The sequence below is a fragment of the Eschrichtius robustus genome, unplaced genomic scaffold (genome assembly GCF_028021215.1).
Source record: "Eschrichtius robustus isolate mEscRob2 unplaced genomic scaffold, mEscRob2.pri scaffold_538, whole genome shotgun sequence".
NCBI classification, from domain to species: Eukaryota; Metazoa; Chordata; class Mammalia; order Artiodactyla; family Eschrichtiidae; genus Eschrichtius; species Eschrichtius robustus.
Window position 1 is genome coordinate 1 of NW_027175425.1, and position 20,217 is coordinate 20,217.

Consider the following 20,217-nt stretch of genomic DNA (forward strand, 5'->3'; position numbering starts at 1 on the left):
TTCCCAAGTACCACTTTCCCCTACCGAAAACTGATTGTGTGTCTCACAGCACGACTGAAGAAAGTTACGCACGTACATTGGTCGGTGTGTGAGAGGCTGTATGTGTCTATTCACACGTGTGGGCGTGTGTGACTGAGACTTTGCATGAGGATGCGTTTGTGGATTCCTGTGTGTGCTGCTAAATATGCGTCTTCGTCTCTGGGTGTCCCTGTGGCGCTTTGCAGATGCCTCTAACAGTAAACGTCATAGTTTATACACAGCACCCTGGTTGGACCCGCAAATGAAAGGAGAAAGACCTCTGTCAGTTTCATGAGGCCGCATGCAAACTTTGACCCCCAGGGCTGTCGAAATAGGCCACAGACTCCCGCTCTCCCACAGCCACGCCTTCTGACCAAAGCACAAAGTCTGGACGAGACCTCCCTCCCGGCCGTGGGTGTCAAACCTATGTGGACCTGGAGATCCTGCCACCTACCACCACATCTGATGTGCCCTTGGGGTCACTCCCAGAGCTCCCGGAAGCAAGGTAACCTCCCATGGGCGTGCTGACACCGATCTGCAGTTGCTGACAGGCAAGATGCAGCCTGGGAATTCTCAAGGGGTTAACGGACTTGGGCCCAAGTGCCTCATCTCGCCAACTAGACCAAATCACTTTCCATGACCCCGTGGGAATGCCCTCAATGGGAAGAGTTGGGCTTCAGCAACCATGACACAGGTTGGAACCCCACAGCAGAAATTAGGCCACCTTCCCGGCCACGTAAAGGAAAGCTTCCAACTGGTAGTGTTTGCGGCCCTGACCATTGAGGAAACGCTCAAACGCTGCACAGCCTCGTCCTAAGTGACCTCCTCCTGCCTGCAGGGCGACTCCACTCGACTTGAAGCCACAGACATCATGCGAACACGGAGACACTGAACAGCAGGGAAGACACACCGCAAGCCTGTCTGCTTTGATGGTGCCCACCCCACCCCATGCATCCTGGTAATTCTCCACTGCCACAGCGACACTACCGATGAACTCACAGTGATCAAAGGCACTGTCCCCGAGTACCACAGACAGACTTTCAACGGAAAAACTTTGCCACACGAGGGGACCTGGAAGCTTGAAAGGGTACAGTGGCTATCCACGTCAGTGCATCTGGCGTCGCAACAGTGCCCCCACCTCTGTCCTGCCAACGGACTGCTCCAGATAAAACTCTGGCTGTTCGCTAGCCGAGTCATGCCCCCCCCAGGAGAAGCACTTTCGCTTTACGCATTCCCAAACAAGGGAACAAAGTGGCCAAATGGGATGTTCGCATAACTAACCATCCTCCCAGGAGGCCGGCACAGACGTGTCACCATGTCGAACTTCTTTGCGTCTCGCAAGACACCCTTTGGTTGTCTTTCCACTGGCAACGGGATCGCAACTCTACACAGGTTACCTACCTCACCTCATCCACTGGAACTGCCAAAGCCATCCCCTCCTTAGGCAGCTGATGCCAGCCAATCACGCACATGTCACATCCTTGGGAAGCCGAGGCCAGCACCTGCAACCCAATTATGATAGCCTATTCCACGACATCACAAAGAACATGTCCTCATCTATCCTTACCTTCCTGTGCGGGCCATCAGTGATCCACGCAGGTTTAATTTCAGCACTCGATCTTCTCCCCACTCCGCGATGACCCACTTGGCATCAACATTGTGCCGGGAGTTAAAGTAGAGAAGCAAACAAGGGCAGCAGTGAGGCCTAATCCATCAGCCCCTTTCCACCGATGCCCAACCGAGCTCACCCCCGCCCATTGCTCCAGCCTCACTAGGCACTCAAGAACCTCACCGTGAAAAACGCAAGAACAGGGAGGGCCACAGGCCTGCCTGAGGTTCCAGGCACCAACCAAGGACGCTTGCTCATTTTGGCTTCCAGAATCAACCCCCAAAATGGCAGGCACGATGCGTGATCCTGGCCAAAACTCACCTCCCAACTGCAAGCTAACTGGTCCTAGACCAGCACACACTTCGACTCTTAAGACCAGCAGGAGAGCCTGCCCCCTCACATTCCCTCAACAGCCATTCAACAGGGACCCGGGATTCACAGATAACACAGCTTATGTGCAGACACGGTCAACCCTCAGACAGGAGCCCCTCCAATACTGGAGTCCTTGGTGGTGTTTGCATACATGTCGGCAGGGGACGCTGACCCTCATTCCGAACTGTCATCTCCCCCTGAGAGAGGAAACGTGCTGAACCTCAGTTTCGATGACGAGACGGTAGAGTGTTCTCACTCATTTTGTTCAGATTTTCCAAGGAATGCATGCAAGGGTGTCATCATCGATCCAAGCACATGCTGGGACGCTGCAGCCCACAACCAGGGTGTGCGCAGGGCTCTGTACAGGAGCCATGAGCCTGGGCTACCCCAAAACCCTGGAAAATCCACAGCCCTCAGGCCACTCGGCAATAGGAACAATCAATCCACTCTTGCAGCCACTGGGCCCGTCTGAGGAAAACCTAATATCTAATGGCACATCATGGGGTGCTTGAATACCTACCGTCCTGAGTTATCCACGACCATGCTCGGGGACATGGGCCCGCCTCACTTTTTCCAGTTCTTCTTAGCACCTCCAGTCATCAGAGCACACGAAGGTCTTCTTGTTTGTGCCGACGGCCAGCCTTTCCCAGCAACTGCACCTGAGAAGTGGACAGAAATCACCGAGGCTTCATCAATGGACTGGTGTCCTCAGAGGACATGATCCATAAAAACATTGACCTGGCCTTGAGCTCTGAAACTGCTTCCCAAGGACCTCTATCCCTTACCGAGAATTGACTGCATGTCTGATAGTATGACTGCAAGAAGTTAGGCACATACGTTGGCCGGTGTGTGAGAGGCTACATGTGTGTGTTCATGCGTGTGGGCGTGTGTGACTGTGACTGCGCATGCGGACGTGCTTGTGGGTTTCTCTGTGTGCCGCTGAATACGCGTCTCGGTATCAGTGTGTCCCTATGGCCCTGTGAGGAGGAGTCCAAGAATAAAAGAAATAGTTTATACACAGCACCCTGGTTAGACCCCCCAACTGAAAGGAGAAAGACCCCTGTCAGCTTCAAGAGGCCGCAGGCAAACTTGGACCCCCAGGGGTTGTTGAAAGAGTCCCCGGACTCCCGCTCTCCCACAACCACGCCTTCTGACCAAAACACAAAGACTCGATGAGACCTTCCTCCGGGACTTGGCTGTGACTTCGACATGCACCTCGAGACTCTGTCAGCTACCAGTATATCTGATGGGCATTTGGGATCACTCGCAGCACTTCCGGAAGCAAGGGAACTCCCATGGTCGGGCCGACACTGACCGGCAGGTGTCTACTGCCAATTTGCAGCCTGAAACCACTCAAGGGGCTAACGAACGTGGGCCCATGTGCCACTTCTCGCCAACTAGGCCTAATCACTTTCCATTGACCCGTGGGAATGCCCACCACAGGAAGTGGTGGGCTTCAGCCACCATGACCCATGTCGGATCCCCACGGCGGAAACTAGTCCACATTCCCAGCCACGTCTCAGGCAGCTCCCATCTTGAATGTTTGCGGCCCTGACCCCTAAGGAAACGCTCAAACCCTAGAAAGCCTCGTCCTGCGTGCCCTCCTCCAGCCCACAGGGCGACACGAACCTACTGGAAAACACAAACATCTTCAGAACACGGGAACACTGAACACCAGGGAAGACAGATCGCAAGCCTGTCTCCTTCGTTGAGGCTGATCCCACCCCATGCATCCTGGCAATTCTCCACTGCCACGGTGACACTACCGAGTAACCCACAGTGATCAAAGGCATGGTCCCCGAGGTCCACAGACAGACTTTCAACAGAAGCCCTCTGCCATGCGAGGGGACTTGGAAGCCTGAAAGGGAACAGTGGCTGGCCACGGCAGCACAGCAGGCATGGCAATGGGGCCCCCATCTCTGCCCCACCAATGGACTGCTCCAGATAAACCTCTGGCTGTTCGAATGGCCTGCATGCTACACTGGCCGGTCTCGTCATTCCCCCACAGGCGAAACAGCTTTGCTTTACACATTGCCAAACAAGGGAACAAAGCGGCCAAAGGGGATATTCGCATAACTCAACTACCTCCAAGGGGGCCGGCACAGACGCCTCACCATGTCGGTCTTCTCTACTTCCCGCAAGACACCCTTTGGGTGTCATTCCTTGGGCAACGGGATCGCAACTCTACACAGGTTACCTACCTCAACTCACCCACTTGAACTGCCAACGCCATCCACTCCATAGGCAGCTTATGCCAGCCCATCACGAACAAGACACATTCCTGGGAAGCCGAGACCAGTGCCTGCAACCCAATGATGACAGCCCATCCCACGACATCACACAGGACCTTTCCTCATGATACCTTACCTTTCTCTCCAGGCCAGCAGCCACCACCCAGGCTGAAATGCTTCACTCGATCCACACCCCAGTCCACGAACATCCACTTAGCGCCAACAGTGTGCCGGCAACTTCAGCAGAGGAGCTGACAGCGGCAGCACTGAGGCCTAAACCATCAGCCCCCTTCCGCCATCGCCCAACTCCAGCCCACGCCCGCCCACTGCTCCAGTCACACCAGGCAGTCAAGAACCTCACTGCGTGAAACACAACAACAGAGAGGGCCACAGGCCTGGCCTGAGGCTCCAGGCTCCAACCAGGGAAACTTGCTCATTTTGGCTTCTATAATCAACCTCAGAAGCAAGCAGGCACAAAGCGTGATCCTCTCCAAATATCACCTCTCCAAGCTGCAAGCTTACTGGGTCTATACCAGAAGACACTCCGACCCTGAAGACTAGCAGGAAAGCCTGCCCTCTTGCATTCCCTCAACGGCCTTTTAGCAGGCACCGGGGATTCTTAGGTGACAGAGCTTATGAGCAGACATGCTCGACCCTCAGACAGGAGCCCCTCCAATGCTGGAGCCCTTAGTGGTGTTTGCATGCCTGACAGCAGGGGACGTTGGCCCTCATTCTTAACTGTCCCGTACCCCCGAGAGAGAAAACGTGCTGGACCTCAGTTTCGAGGAGGAGACGGTAGAGCGTTCTCACTCATTTCGGTCAGATTTTCCAAGGAATGCATACAAGGGTGTCATCATTGATCCAAGCACATGCTGGGATGCTGCAGAACACAAGAGGGAAGGCCGTGGAGCTCTGCAGAGGAGCCATGACCTGCAAGTACTCCAACTGCCTGGGGAATCCACAGTCCTCAGGCCACTCAGCAAGACCAGCAATCAATCCACTCTTGCAACCATTGGGCCCATCTGTGGAAAACCTAATATCCAATGGCACATCTTAGTACGGGTGAATGCCTACCGTCCTGAGATATCCACAGCCACGCTCGGCAACGTGCACCCGCCCCACTTTTTCCAGTTCTCCTTAGCACATCCAGTCATCAGACAACGCGAAGGTCTTCTTCTCTTTGCCGACAGCCAGCCTTACCCTGCAACTGCACCTGAGAAGTGGACAGAAATCACGCAGGTTTCTGATTTGCACCAGGGTCCTCAGAGAACATGATTCTTATGAACACATAACCTGGGCGTGAGCCTGGAACCTGCTTCCCAAGTACCACTTTCCCCTACCGAAAACTGATTGTGTGTCTCACAGCACGACTGAAGAAAGTTACGCACGTACGTTGGTGGGTGTGTGAGAGGCTGTATGTGTCTATTCACACGTGTGGGCGTGTGTGACTGAGACTTTGCACGAGGATGCGTTTGTGGATTCCTGTGTGTGCTGCTAAATACGCGTCTTGGTCTCTGGGTGTCCCTGTGGCGCTTTGCAGATGCCTCTAACAGTAAACGTCATAGTTTATACACAGCACCCTGGTTGGACCCCCAACTGAAAGGAGAAAGACCTCTGTCAGTTTCATGAGGCCGCATGCAAACTTTGACCCCCAGGGCTGTCGAAATAGGCCACAGACTCCCGCTCTCCCACAGCCACGCCTTCTGACCAAAGCACAAAGTCTGGACGAGACCTCCCTCCCGGCCGTGGGTGTCAAACCTATGTGGACCTGGAGATCCTGTTACCTACCACCACAAATGATGTGCCCTTGGGGTCACTCCCAGAGATCCCGAAAGCAAGGTAACCTCCCATGGGCGTGCTGACACCGATCTGCAGTTGCTGACAGGCAAGATGCAGCCTGGGAATTCTCAAGGGGTTAACGGACTTGGGCCCAAGTGCCTCATCTCGCCAACTAGACCAAATCACTTTCCATGACCCCGTGGGAATGCCCTCAATGGGAAGAGTTGGGCTTCAGCAACCATGACACAGGTTGGAACCCCACAGCAGAAATTAGGCCACCTTCCCGGCCACGTAAAGGAAAGCTTCCAACTGGTAGTGTTTGCGGCCCTGACTATTGAGGAAACGCTCAAACGCTGCACAGCCTCGTCCTAAGTGACCTCCTCCTGCCTGCAGGGCGACTCCACTCGACTTGAAGCCACAGACATCATGCGAACACGGAGACACTGAACAGAAGGGAAGACACACCACAAGCCTGTCTGCTTTGATGGTGCCCACCCCACCCCATGCATCCTGGTAATTCTCCACTGCCACAGTGACACTACCGATGAACTCACAGTGATCAAAGGCACTGTCCCCGAGTACCACAGACAGACTTTCAACGGAAAAACTTTGCCACACGAGGGGACCTGGAAGCTTGAAAGGGTACAGTGGCTATCCACGTCAGTGCATCTGGCGTCGCAACAGTGCCCCCACCTCTGTCCTGCCAACGGACTGCTCCAGATAAACCTCTGGCTGTTCGCTAGCCGAGTCATGCCCCTCCCAGGAGAAGCACTTTCGCTTTACGCATTCCCAAACAAGGGAACAAAGCGGCCAAATGGGATGTTCGCATAACTAACCATCCTCCCAGGAGGCCGGCACAGACGTGTCACCATGTCGAACTTCTTTGCGTCTCGCAAGACACCCTTTGGTTGTCTTTCCTCTGGCAACGGGATCGCAACTCTACACAGGTTACCTACCTCACCTCATCCACTTGAACTGCCAAAGCCATCCCCTCCATAGGCAGCTGATGCCTGCCAATCACGCACATGTCACATCCGTGGGAAGCCGAGGCCAGCACCTGCAACCCAATTATGATAGCCTATTCCACGACATCACAAAGAACATGTCCTCATCTATCCTTACCTTCCTGTGCGGGCCATCAGTGATCCACGCAGGTTTAATTTCAGCACTCGATCTTCTGCCCACTCCGCGATGACCCACTTGGCATCAACATTGTGCTGGGAGTTAAAGTAGAGAAGCAAACAAGGGCAGCAGCGAGGCCTAATCCATCAGCCCCTTTCCACCGATGCCCAACCGAGCTCACCCCCGCCCATTGCTCCAGCCTCACTAGGCACTCAAGAACCTCACCGTGAAAAACGCAAGAACAGGGAGGGCCACAGGCCTGGCCTGAGGTTCCAGGCACCAACCAAGGACGCTTGCTCATTTTGGCTTCCAGAATCAACCCCCAAAATGGCAGGCACGATGCGTGATCCTGGCCAAAACTCACCTCCCAACTGCAAGCTAACTGGTCCTAGACCAGCACACACTTCGACTCTTAAAACCAGCAGGAGAGCCTGCCCCCTCACATTCCCTCAACAGCCATTCAACAGGGACCCGGGATTCACAGATAACACAGCTTATGTGCAGACACGGTCAAACCTCAGACAGGAGCCCCTCCAATACTGGAGTCCTTGGTGGTGTTTGCATACATGTCGGCAGGGGACGCTGACCCTCATTCCGAACTGTCATCTCCCCCTGAGAGAGGAAACGTGCTGAACCTCAGTTTCGATGACGAGACGGTAGAGTGTTCTCACTCATTTTGTTCAGATTTTCCAAGGAATGCATGCAAGGGTGTCATCATCGATCCAAGCACATGCTGGGACGCTGCAGCACACAACCGGGGTGTGCGCAGGGCTCTGTACAGGAGCCATGAGCCTGGGCTACCCCAAAACCCTGGAGAATCCACAGCCCTCAGGCCACTCGGCAAGAGGAACAATCAATCCACTCTTGCAGCCACTGGGCCCGTCTGAGGAAAACCTAATATCTAATGGCACATCATGGGGTGCTTGAATACCTACCGTCCTGAGTTATCCACGACCATGCTCGGGGACATGGGCCCGCCTCACTTTTTCCAGTTCTTCTTAGCACCTCCAGTCATCAGAGCACACGAAGGTCTTCTTGTTTGTGCCGACGGCCAGCCTTTCCCAGCAACTGCACCTGAGAAGTGGACAGAAATCACCGAGGCTTCATAAATGGACTGGTGTCCTCAGAGGACATGATCCATAAAAATATTGACCTGGCCTTGAGCTTTGAAACTGCTTCCCAAGGACCTCTATCCCTTACCGAGAATTGACTGCATGTCTGATAGTATGACTGCAGGAAGTTAGGCACATACGTTGGCCGGTGTGTGAGAGGCTCTATGTGTGTGTTCATGCGTGTGGGCGTGTGTGACTGTGACTGCGCATGCGGACGTGCTTGTGGGTTTCTCTGTGTGCCGCTGAATACGCGTCTCGGTATCAGTGTGTCCCTATGGCCCTGTGAGGAGGAGTCCAAGAATAAAAGAAATAGTTTATACACAGCACCCTGGTTAGACCCCCCAACTGAAAGGAGAAAGACCCCTGTCAGCTTCAAGAGGCCGCAGGCAAACTTGGACCCCCAGGGGTTGTTGAAAGAGTCCCCGGACTCCCGCTCTCCCACAACCACGCCTTCTGACCAAAACACAAAGACTCGATGAGACCTTCCTCCGGGACTTGGCTGTGACCTCGACATGCACCTCGAGACTCTGTCAGCTACCAGTATATCTGATGGGCATTTGGGATCACTCGCAGCACTTCCGGAAGCAAGGGAACTCCCATGGTCGGGCCGACACTGACCGGCAGGTGTCTACTGCCAATTTGCAGCCTGAAACCACTCAAGGGGCTAACGAACGTGGGCCCATGTGCCACTTCTCGCCAACTAGGCCTAATCACTTTCCATTGACCCGTGGGAATGCCCACCACAGGAAGTGGTGGGCTTCAGCCACCATGACCCATGTCAGATCCCCACGGCGGAAACTAGTCCACATTCCCAGCCACGTCTCAGGCAGCTCCCATCTTGAATGTTTGCGGCCCTGACCCCTAAGGAAACGCTCAAACCCTAGAAAGCCTCGTCCTGCGTGCCCTCCTCCAGCCCACAGGGCGACACGAACCTACTGGAAAACACAAACATCTTCAGAACACGGGAACACTGAACACCAGGGAAGACAGATCGCAAGCCTGTCTCCTTCGTTGAGGCTGATCCCACCCCATGCATCCTGGCAATTCTCCACTGCCACGGTGACACTACCGAGTAACCCACAGTGATCAAAGGCATGGTCCCCGAGGTCCACAGACAGACTTTCAACAGAAGCCCTCTGCCATGCGAGGGGACTTGGAAGCCTGAAAGGGAACAGTGGCTGGCCACGGCAGCACAGCAGGCATGGCAATGGGGCCCCCATCTCTGCCCCACCAATGGACTGCTCCAGATAAACCTCTGGCTGTTCGAATGGCCTGCATGCTACACTGGCCGGTCTCGTCATTCCCCCACAGGCGAAACAGCTTTGCTTTACACATTGCCAAACAAGGGAACAAAGCGGCCAAAGGGGATATTTGCATAACTCAACTACCTCCAAGGGGGCCGGCACAGACGCCTCACCATGTCGATCTTCTCTACTTCCCGCAAGACACCCTTTGGGTGTCATTCCTTGGGCAACGGGATCACAACTCTACACAGGTTACCTACCTCAACTCACCCACTTGAACTGCCAACGCCATCCACTCCATAGGCAGCTTATGCCAGCCCATCACGAACAAGACACATTCCTGGGAAGCCGAGACCAGTGCCTGCAACCCAATGATGACAGCCCATCCCACGACATCACACAGGACCTTTCCTCATGATACCTTACCTTTCTCTCCAGGCCAGCAGCCACCACCCAGGCTGAAATGCTTCACTCGATCCACACCCCAGTCCACGAACATCCACTTAGCGCCAACAGTGTGCCGGCAACTTCAGCAGAGGAGCTGACAGCGGCAGCACTGAGGCCTAAACCATCAGCCCCCTTCCGCCATCGCCCAACTCCAGCCCACGCCCGCCCACTGCTCCAGTCACACCAGGCAGTCAAGAACCTCACTGCGTGAAACACAACAACAGAGAGGGCCACAGGCCTGGCCTGAGGCTCCAGGCTCCAACCAGGGAAACTTGCTCATTTTGGCTTCTATAATCAACCTCAGAAGCAAGCAGGCACAAAGCGTGATCCTCTCCAAATATCACCTCTCCAAGCTGCAAGCTTACTGGGTCTATACCAGAAGACACTCCGACCCTGAAGACTAGCAGGAAAGCCTGCCCTCTTGCATTCCCTCAACGGCCTTTTAGCAGGCACCGGGGATTCTTAGGTGACCCAGCTTATGAGCAGACATGCTCGACCCTCAGACAGGAGCCCCTCCAATGCTGGAGCCCTTAGTGGTGTTTGCATGCCTGACAGCAGGGGACGTTGGCCCTCACTCCTAACTGTCCCGTACCCCCGAGAGAGAAAACGTGCTGGACCTCAGTTTCGAGGAGGAGACGGTAGAGCGTTCTCACTCATTTCGGTCAGATTTTCCAAGGAATGCATACAAGGGTGTCATCATTGATCCAAGCACATGCTGGGATGCTGCAGAACACAAAAGGGAAGGCCGTGGAGCTCTGCAGAGGAGCCATGACCTGGAAGTACTCCAACTGCCTGGGGAATCCACAGTCCTCAGGCCACTCAGCAAGACCAGCAATCAATCCACTCTTGCAACCATTGGGCCCATCTGTGGAAAACCTAATATCCAATGGCACATCTTAGTACGGGTGAATGCCTACCGTCCTGAGATATCCACAGCCACGCTCGGCAACGTGCACCCGCCCCACTTTTTCCAGTTCTCCTTAGCACATCCAGTCATCAGACAACGCGAAGGTCTTCTTCTCTTTGCCGACAGCCAGCCTTACCCTGCAACTGCACCTGAGAAGTGGACAGAAATCACGCAGGTTTCTGATTTGCACCAGGGTCCTCAGAGAACATGATTCTTATGAACACATAACCTGGGCGTGAGCCTGGAACCTGCTTCCCAAGTACCACTTTCCCCTACCGAAAACTGATTGTGTGTCTCACAGCACGACTGAAGAAAGTTACGCACGTACGTTGGTCGGTGTGTGAGAGGCTGTATGTGTCTATTCACACGTGTGGGCGTGTGTGACTGAGACTTTGCACGAGGATGCGTTTGTGGATTCCTGTGTGTGCTGCTAAATACGCGTCTTGGTCTCTGGGTGTCCCTGTGGCGCTTTGCAGATGCCTCTAACAGTAAACGTCATAGTTTATACACAGCACCCTGGTTGGACCCCCAACTGAAAGGAGAAAGACCTCTGTCAGTTTCATGAGGCCGCATGCAAACTTTGACCCCCAGGGCTGTCGAAATAGGCCACAGACTCCCGCTCTCCCACAGCCACGCCTTCTGACCAAAGCACAAAGTCTGGACGAGACCTCCCTCCCGGCCGTGGGTGTCAAACCTATGTGGACCTGGAGATCCTGCCACCTACCACCACAACTGATGTGCCCTTGGGGTCACTCCCAGAGATCCCGGAAGCAAGGTAACCTCCCATGGGCGTGCTGACACCGATCTGCAGTTGCTGACAGGCAAGATGCAGCCTGGGAATTCTCAAGGGGTTAACGGACTTGGGCCCAAGTGCCTCATCTCGCCAACTAGACCAAATCACTTTCCATGACCCCGTGGGAATGCCCTCAATGGGAAGAGTTGGGCTTCAGCAACCATGACACAGGTTGGAACCCCACAGCAGAAATTAGGCCACCTTCCCGGCCACGTAAAGGAAAGCTTCCAACTGGTAGTGTTTGCGGCCCTGACCATTGAGGAAACGCTCAAACGCTGCACAGCCTCGTCCTAAGTGACCTCCTCCTGCCTGCAGGGCGACTCCACTCGACTTGAAGCCACAGACATCATGCGAACACGGAGACACTGAACAGCAGGGAAGACACACCGCAAGCATGTCTGCTTTGATGGTGCCCACCCCACCCCATGTATCCTGGTAATTCTCCACTGCCACAGCGACACTACCGATGAACTCACAGTGATCAAAGGCACTGTCCCCGAGTACCACAGACAGACTTTCAACGGAAAATCTTTGCCACACGAGGGGACCTGGAAGCTTGAAAGGGTACAGTGGCTATCCACGTCAGTGCATCTGGCGTCGCAACAGTGCCCCCACCTCTGTCCTGCCAACGGACTGCTCCAGATAAACCTCTGGCTGTTCGCTAGCCGAGTCATGCCCCCCCCAGGAGAAGCACTTTCGCTTTACGCATTCCCAAACAAGGGAACAAAGCGGCCAAATGGGATGTTCGCATAACTAACCATCCTCCCAGGAGGCCGGCACAGACGTGTCACCATGTCGAACTTCTTTGCGTCTCGCAAGACACCCTTTGGTTGTCTTTCCTCTGGCAACGGGATCGCAACTCTACACAGGTTACCTACCTCACCTCATCCACTGGAACTGCCAAAGCCATCCCCTCCTTAGGCAGCTGATGCCAGCCAATCACGCACATGTCACATCCTTGGGAAGCCGAGGCCAGCACCTGCAACCCAATTATGATAGCCTATTCCACGACATCACAAAGAACATGTCCTCATCTATCCTTACCTTCCTGTGCGGGCCATCAGTGATCCACGCAGGTTTAATTTCAGCACTCGATCTTCTCCCCACTCCGCGATGACCCACTTGGCATCAACATTGTGCCGGGAGTTAAAGTAGAGAAGCAAACAAGGGCAGCAGCGAGGCCTAATCCATCAGCCCCTTTCCACCGATGCCCAACCGAGCTCACCCCCGCCCATTGCTCCAGCCTCACTAGGCGCTCAAGAACCTCACCGTGAAAAACGCAAGAACAGGGAGGGCCACAGGCCTGGCCTGAGGTTCCAGGCACCAACCAAGGACGCTTGCTCATTTTGGCTTCCAGAATCAACCCCCAAAACGGCAGGCACGATGCGTGATCCTGGCCAAAACTCACCTCCCAACTGCAAGCTAACTGGTCCTAGACCAGCACACACTTCAACTCTTAAAACCAGCAGGAGAGCCTGCCCCCTCATATTCCCTCAACAGCCATTCAACAGGGACCCGGGATTCACAGATAACACAGCTTATGTGCAGACACGGTCAACCCTCAGACAGGAGCCCCTCCAATACTGGAGTCCTTGGTGGTGTTTGCATACATGTCGGCAGGGGACGCTGACCCTCATTCCGAACTGTCATCTCCCCCTGAGAGAGGAAACGTGCTGAACCTCAGTTTCGATGACGAGACGGTAGAGTGTTCTCACTCATTTTGTTCAGATTTTCCAAGGAATGCATGCAAGGGTGTCATCATCGATCCAAGCACATGCTGGGACGCTGCAGCACACAACCGGGGTGTGCGCAGGGCTCTGTACAGGAGCCATGAGCCTGGGCTACCCCAAAACCCTGGAAAATCCACAGCCCTCAGGCCCCTCGGCAATAGGAACAATCAATCCACTCTTGCAGCCACTGGGCCCGTCTGAGGAAAACCTAATATCTAATGGCACATCATGGGGTGCTTGAATACCTACCGTCCTGAGTTATCCACGACCATGCTCGGGGACATGGGCCCGCCTCACTTTTTCCAGTTCTTCTGAGCACCTCCAGTCATCAGAGCACACGAAGGTCTTCTTGTTTGTGCCGACGGCCAGCCTTTCCCAGCAACTGCACCTGAGAAGTGGACAGAAATCACCGAGGCTTCATCAATGGACTGGTGTCCTCAGAGGACATGATCCATAAAAACATTGACCTGGCCTTGAGCTCTGAAACTGCTTCCCAAGGACCTCTATCCCTTACCGAGAATTGACTGCATGTCTGATAGTATGACTGCAGGAAGTTAGGCACATACGTTGGCCGGTGTGTGAGAGGCTACATGTGTGTGTTCATGCGTGTGGGCGTGTGTGACTGTGACTGCGCATGCGGACGTGCTTGTGGGTTTCTCTGTGTGCCGCTGAATACGCGTCTCGGTATCAGTGTGTCCCTATGGCCCTGTGAGGAGGAGTCCAAGAATAAAAGAAATAGTTTATACACAGCACCCTGGTTAGACCCCCCAACTGAAAGGAGAAAGACCCCTGTCAGCTTCAAGAGGCCGCAGGCAAACTTGGACCCCCAGGGGTTGTTGAAAGAGTCCCCGGACTCCCGCTCTCCCACAACCACGCCTTCTGACCAAAACACAAAGACTCGATGAGACCTTCCTCCGGGACTTGGCTGTGACCTCGACATGCACCTCGAGACTCTGTCAGCTACCAGTATATCTGATGGGCATTTGGGATCACTCGCAGCACTTCCGGAAGCAAGGGAACTCCCATGGTCGGGCCGACACTGACCGGCAGGTGTCTACTGCCAATTTGCAGCCTGAAACCACTCAAGGGGCTAACGAACGTGGGCCCACGTGCCACTTCTCGCCAACTAGGCCTAATCACTTTCCATTGACCCGTGGGAATGCCCACCACAGGAAGTGGTGGGCTTCAGCCACCATGACCCATGTCGGATCCCCACGGCGGAAACTAGTCCACATTCCCAGCCACGTCTCAGGCAGCTCCCATCTTGAATGTTTGCGGCCCTGACCCCTAAGGAAACGCTCAAACCCTAGAAAGCCTCGTCCTGCGTGCCCTCCTCCAGCCCACAGGGCGACACGAACCTACTGGAAAACACAAACATCTTCAGAACACGGGAACACTGAACACCAGGGAAGACAGACCGCAAGCCTGTCTCCTTCGTTGAGGCTGATCCCACCCCATGCATCCTGGCAATTCTCCACTGCCACGGTGACACTACCGAGTAACCCACAGTGATCAAAGGCATGGTCCCCGAGGTCCACAGACAGACTTTCAACAGAAGACCTCTGCCATGCGAGGGGACTTGGAAGCCTGAAAGGGAACAGTGGCTGGCCACGGCAGCACAGCAGGCATGGCAATGGGGCCCCCATCTCTGCCCCACCAATGGACTGCTCCAGATAAACCTCTGGCTGTTCGAATGGCCTGCATGCTACACTGGCCGGTCTCGTCATTCCCCCACAGGCGAAACAGCTTTGCTTTACACATTGCCAAACAAGGGAACAAAGCGGCCAAAGGGGATATTCGCATAACTCAACTACCTCCAAGGGGGCCGGCACAGACGCCTCACCATGTCGGTCTTCTCTACTTCCCGCAAGACACCCTTTGGGTGTCATTCCTTGGGCAACGGGATCGCAACTCTACACAGGTTACCTACCTCAACTCACCCACTTGAACTGCCAACGCCATCCACTCCATAGGCAGCTTATGCCAGCCCATCACGAACAAGACACATTCCTGGGAAGCCGAGACCAGTGCCTGCAACCCAATGATGACAGCCCATCCCACGACATCACACAGGACCTTTCCTCATGATACCTTACCTTTCTCTCCAGGCCAGCAGCCACCACCCAGGCTGAAATGCTTCACTCGATCCACACCCCAGTCCACGAACATCCACTTAGCGCCAACAGTGTGCCGGCAACTTCAGCAGAGGAGCTGACAGCGGCAGCACTGAGGCCTAAACCATCAGCCCCCTTCCGCCATCGCCCAACTCCAGCCCACGCCCGCCCACTGCTCCAGTCACAGCAGGCAGTCAAGAACCTCACTGCGTGAAACACAGCAACAGCGAGGGCCACAGGCCTGGCCTGAGGCTCCAGGCTCCAACCAGGGAAACTTGCTCATTTTGGCTTCTATAATCAACCTCAGAAGCAAGCAGGCACAAAGCGTGATCCTCTCCAAATATCACCTCTCCAAGCTGCAAGCTTACTGGGTCTATACCAGAAGACACTCCGACCCTGAAGACTAGCAGGAAAGCCTGCCCTCTTGCATTCCCTCAACGGCCTTTTAGCAGGCACCGGGGATTCTTAGGTGACCCAGCTTATGAGCAGACATGCTCGACCCTCAGACAGGAGCCCCTCCAATGCTGGAGCCCTTAGTGGTGTTTGCATGCCTGACAGCAGGGGACGTTGGCCCTCATTCTTAACTGTCCCGTACCCCCGAGAGAGAAAACGTGCTGGACCTCAGTTTCGAGGAGGAGACGGTAGAGCGTTCTCACTCATTTCGGTCAGATTTTCCAAGGAATGCATACAAGGGTGTCATCATTGATCCAAGCACATGCTGGGATGCTGCAGAACACAAAAGGGAAGGCCGTGGAGCTCTGCAGAGGAGCCATGACCTGGAAGTACTCCAACTGCCTGGGGAATCCACAGTCCTCAGGCCACTCAGCAAGACCAGCAATCAATCCACTCTTGCAACCATTGGGCCCATCTGTGGAAAACCTAATATCCAATGGCACATCTTAGAACGGGTGAATGCCTACCGTCCTGAGATATCCACAGCCACGCTCGGCAACGTGCACCCGCCCCACTTTTTCCAGTTCTCCTTAGCACATCCAGTCATCAGACAACGCGAAGGTCTTCTTCTCTTTGCCGACAGCCAGCCTTACCCTGCAACTGCACCTGAGAAGTGGACAGAAATCACGCAGGTTTCTGATTTGCACCAGGGTCCTCAGAGAACATGATTCTTATGAACACATAACCTGGGCGTGAGCCTGGAACCTGCTTCCCAAGTACCACTTTCCCCTACCGAAAACTGATTGTGTGTCTCACAGCACGACTGAAGAAAGTTACGCACGTACGTTGGTGGGTGTGTGAGAGGCTGTATGTGTCTATTCACACGTGTGGGCGTGTGTGACTGAGACTTTGCACGAGGATGCGTTTGTGGATTCCTGTGTGTGCTGCTAAATACGCGTCTTGGTCTCTGGGTGTCCCTGTGGCGCTTTGCAGATGCCTCTAACAGTAAACGTCATAGTTTATACACAGCACCCTGGTTGGACCCCCAACTGAAAGGAGAAAGACCTCTGTCAGTTTCATGAGGCCGCATGCAAACTTTGACCCCCAGGGCTGTCGAAATAGGCCACAGACTCCCGCTCTCCCACAGCCACGCCTTCTGACCAAAGCACAAAGTCTGGACGAGACCTCCCTCCCGGCCGTGGGTGTCAAACCTATGTGGACCTGGAGATCCTGTTACCTACCACCACAAATGATGTGCCCTTGGGGTCACTCCCAGAGATCCCGAAAGCAAGGTAACCTCCCATGGGCGTGCTGACACCGATCTGCAGTTGCTGACAGGCAAGATGCAGCCTGGGAATTCTCAAGGGGTTAACGGACTTGGGCCCAAGTGCCTCATCTCGCCAACTAGACCAAATCACTTTCCATGACCCCGTGGGAATGCCCTCAATGGGAAGAGTTGGGCTTCAGCAACCATGACACAGGTTGGAACCCCACAGCAGAAATTAGGCCACCTTCCCGGCCACGTAAAGGAAAGCTTCCAACTGGTAGTGTTTGCGGCCCTGACTATTGAGGAAACGCTCAAACGCTGCACAGCCTCGTCCTAAGTGACCTCCTCCTGCCTGCAGGGCGACTCCACTCGACTTGAAGCCACAGACATCATGCGAACACGGAGACACTGAACAGAAGGGAAGACACACCACAAGCCTGTCTGCTTTGATGGTGCCCACCCCACCCCATGCATCCTGGTAATTCTCCACTGCCACAGTGACACTACCGATGAACTCACAGTGATCAAAGGCACTGTCCCCGAGTACCACAGACAGACTTTCAACGGAAAAACTTTGCCACACGAGGGGACCTGGAAGCTTGAAAGGGTACAGTGGCTATCCACGTCAGTGCATCTGGCGTCGCAACAGTGCCCCCACCTCTGTCCTGCCAACGGACTGCTCCAGATAAACCTCTGGCTGTTCGCTAGCCGAGTCATGCCCCTCCCAGGAGAAGCACTTTCGCTTTACGCATTCCCAAACAAGGGAACAAAGCGGCCAAATGGGATGTTCGCATAACTAACCATCCTCCCAGGAGGCCGGCACAGACGTGTCACCATGTCGAACTTCTTTGCGTCTCGCAAGACACCCTTTGGTTGTCTTTCCTCTGGCAACGGGATCGCAACTCTACACAGGTTACCTACCTCACCTCATCCACTTGAACTGCCAAAGCCATCCCCTCCATAGGCAGCTGATGCCTGCCAATCACGCACATGTCACATCCGTGGGAAGCCGAGGCCAGCACCTGCAACCCAATTATGATAGCCTATTCCACGACATCACAAAGAACATGTCCTCATCTATCCTTACCTTCCTGTGCGGGCCATCAGTGATCCACGCAGGTTTAATTTCAGCACTCGATCTTCTGCCCACTCCGCGATGACCCACTTGGCATCAACATTGTGCTGGGAGTTAAAGTAGAGAAGCAAACAAGGGCAGCAGCGAGGCCTAATCCATCAGCCCCTTTCCACCGATGCCCAACCGAGCTCACCCCCGCCCATTGCTCCAGCCTCACTAGGCACTCAAGAACCTCACCGTGAAAAACGCAAGAACAGGGAGGGCCACAGGCCTGGCCTGAGGTTCCAGGCACCAACCAAGGACGCTTGCTCATTTTGGCTTCCAGAATCAACCCCCAAAATGGCAGGCACGATGCGTGATCCTGGCCAAAACTCACCTCCCAACTGCAAGCTAACTGGTCCTAGACCAGCACACACTTCGACTCTTAAAACCAGCAGGAGAGCCTGCCCCCTCACATTCCCTCAACAGCCATTCAACAGGGACCCGGGATTCACAGATAACACAGCTTATGTGCAGACACGGTCAAACCTCAGACAGGAGCCCCTCCAATACTGGAGTCCTTGGTGGTGTTTGCATACATGTCGGCAGGGGACGCTGACCCTCATTCCGAACTGTCATCTCCCCCTGAGAGAGGAAACGTGCTGAACCTCAGTTTCGATGACGAGACGGTAGAGTGTTCTCACTCATTTTGTTCAGATTTTCCAAGGAATGCATGCAAGGGTGTCATCATCGATCCAAGCACATGCTGGGACGCTGCAGCACACAACCGGGGTGTGCGCAGGGCTCTGTACAGGAGCCATGAGCCTGGGCTACCCCAAAACCCTGGAGAATCCACAGCCCTCAGGCCACTCGGCAAGAGGAACAATCAATCCACTCTTGCAGCCACTGGGCCCGTCTGAGGAAATCCTAATATCTAATGGCACATCATGGGGTGCTTGAATACCTACCGTCCTGAGTTATCCACGACCATGCTCGGGGACATGGGCCCGCCTCACTTTTTCCAGTTCTTCTTAGCACCTCCAGTCATCAGAGCACACGAAGGTCTTCTTGTTTGTGCCGACGGCCAGCCTTTCCCAGCAACTGCACCGGAGAAGTGGACAGAAATCACCGAGGCTTCATAAATGGACTGGTGTCCTCAGAGGACATGATCCATAAAAATATTGACCTGGCCTTGAGCTTTGAAACTGCTTCCCAAGGACCTCTATCCCTTACCGAGAATTGACTGCATGTCTGATAGTATGACTGCAGGAAGTTAGGCACATACGTTGGCCGGTGTGTGAGAGGCTCTATGTGTGTGTTCATGCGTGTGGGCGTGTGTGACTGTGACTGCGCATGCGGACGTGCTTGTGGGTTTCTCTGTGTGCCGCTGAATACGCGTCTCGGTATCAGTGTGTCCCTATGGCCCTGTGAGGAGGAGTCCAAGAATAAAAGAAATAGTTTATACACAGCACCCTGGTTAGACCCCCCAACTGAAAGGAGAAAGACCCCTGTCAGCTTCAAGAGGCCGCAGGCAAACTTGGACCCCCAGGGGTTGTTGAAAGAGTCCCCGGACTCCCGCTCTCCCACAACCACGCCTTCTGACCAAAACACAAAGACTCGATGAGACCTTCCTCCGGGACTTGGCTGTGACCTCGACATGCACCTCGAGACTCTGTCAGCTACCAGTATATCTGATGGGCATTTGGGATCACTCGCAGCACTTCCGGAAGCAAGGGAACTCCCATGGTCGGGCCGACACTGACCGGCAGGTGTCTACTGCCAATTTGCAGCCTGAAACCACTCAAGGGGCTAACGAACGTGGGCCCATGTGCCACTTCTCGCCAACTAGGCCTAATCACTTTCCATTGACCCGTGGGAATGCCCACCACAGGAAGTGGTGGGCTTCAGCCACCATGACCCATGTCGGATCCCCACGGCGGAAACTAGTCCACATTCCCAGCCACGTCTCAGGCAGCTCCCATCTTGAATGTTTGCGGCCCTGACCCCTAAGGAAACGCTCAAACC

At 54.5% G+C, this 20,217-nt stretch overlaps 7 non-coding genes across 7 annotated transcripts; all 7 read right to left on the reverse strand.

The window, feature by feature from the left end:
- Positions 1-2,215: 2,215 nt before the first annotated feature.
- LOC137757910 (small nucleolar RNA SNORD116) lies at positions 2,216-2,308 on the reverse strand. Its single transcript, XR_011072589.1, has one exon. It is a non-coding gene; the product is annotated as a small nucleolar RNA SNORD116 (small nucleolar RNA).
- A 2,692-nt stretch (positions 2,309-5,000) lies between these two features.
- On the reverse strand, positions 5,001-5,093 carry LOC137757867 (small nucleolar RNA SNORD116). The gene has a single exon (XR_011072549.1). It is a non-coding gene; the product is annotated as a small nucleolar RNA SNORD116 (small nucleolar RNA).
- Positions 5,094-7,762: 2,669 nt separating this feature from the next.
- Positions 7,763-7,855, reverse strand: LOC137757911 (small nucleolar RNA SNORD116). Its single transcript, XR_011072590.1, has one exon. It is a non-coding gene; the product is annotated as a small nucleolar RNA SNORD116 (small nucleolar RNA).
- A 2,692-nt stretch (positions 7,856-10,547) lies between these two features.
- On the reverse strand, positions 10,548-10,640 carry LOC137757869 (small nucleolar RNA SNORD116). The gene has a single exon (XR_011072551.1). It is a non-coding gene; the product is annotated as a small nucleolar RNA SNORD116 (small nucleolar RNA).
- Positions 10,641-13,309: 2,669 nt separating this feature from the next.
- Positions 13,310-13,402, reverse strand: LOC137757913 (small nucleolar RNA SNORD116). Its single transcript, XR_011072591.1, has one exon. It is a non-coding gene; the product is annotated as a small nucleolar RNA SNORD116 (small nucleolar RNA).
- Positions 13,403-16,094: 2,692 nt separating this feature from the next.
- LOC137757870 (small nucleolar RNA SNORD116) lies at positions 16,095-16,187 on the reverse strand. The gene has a single exon (XR_011072552.1). It is a non-coding gene; the product is annotated as a small nucleolar RNA SNORD116 (small nucleolar RNA).
- A 2,669-nt stretch (positions 16,188-18,856) lies between these two features.
- LOC137757914 (small nucleolar RNA SNORD116) lies at positions 18,857-18,949 on the reverse strand. Its single transcript, XR_011072592.1, has one exon. It is a non-coding gene; the product is annotated as a small nucleolar RNA SNORD116 (small nucleolar RNA).
- Positions 18,950-20,217: the final 1,268 nt, after the last annotated feature.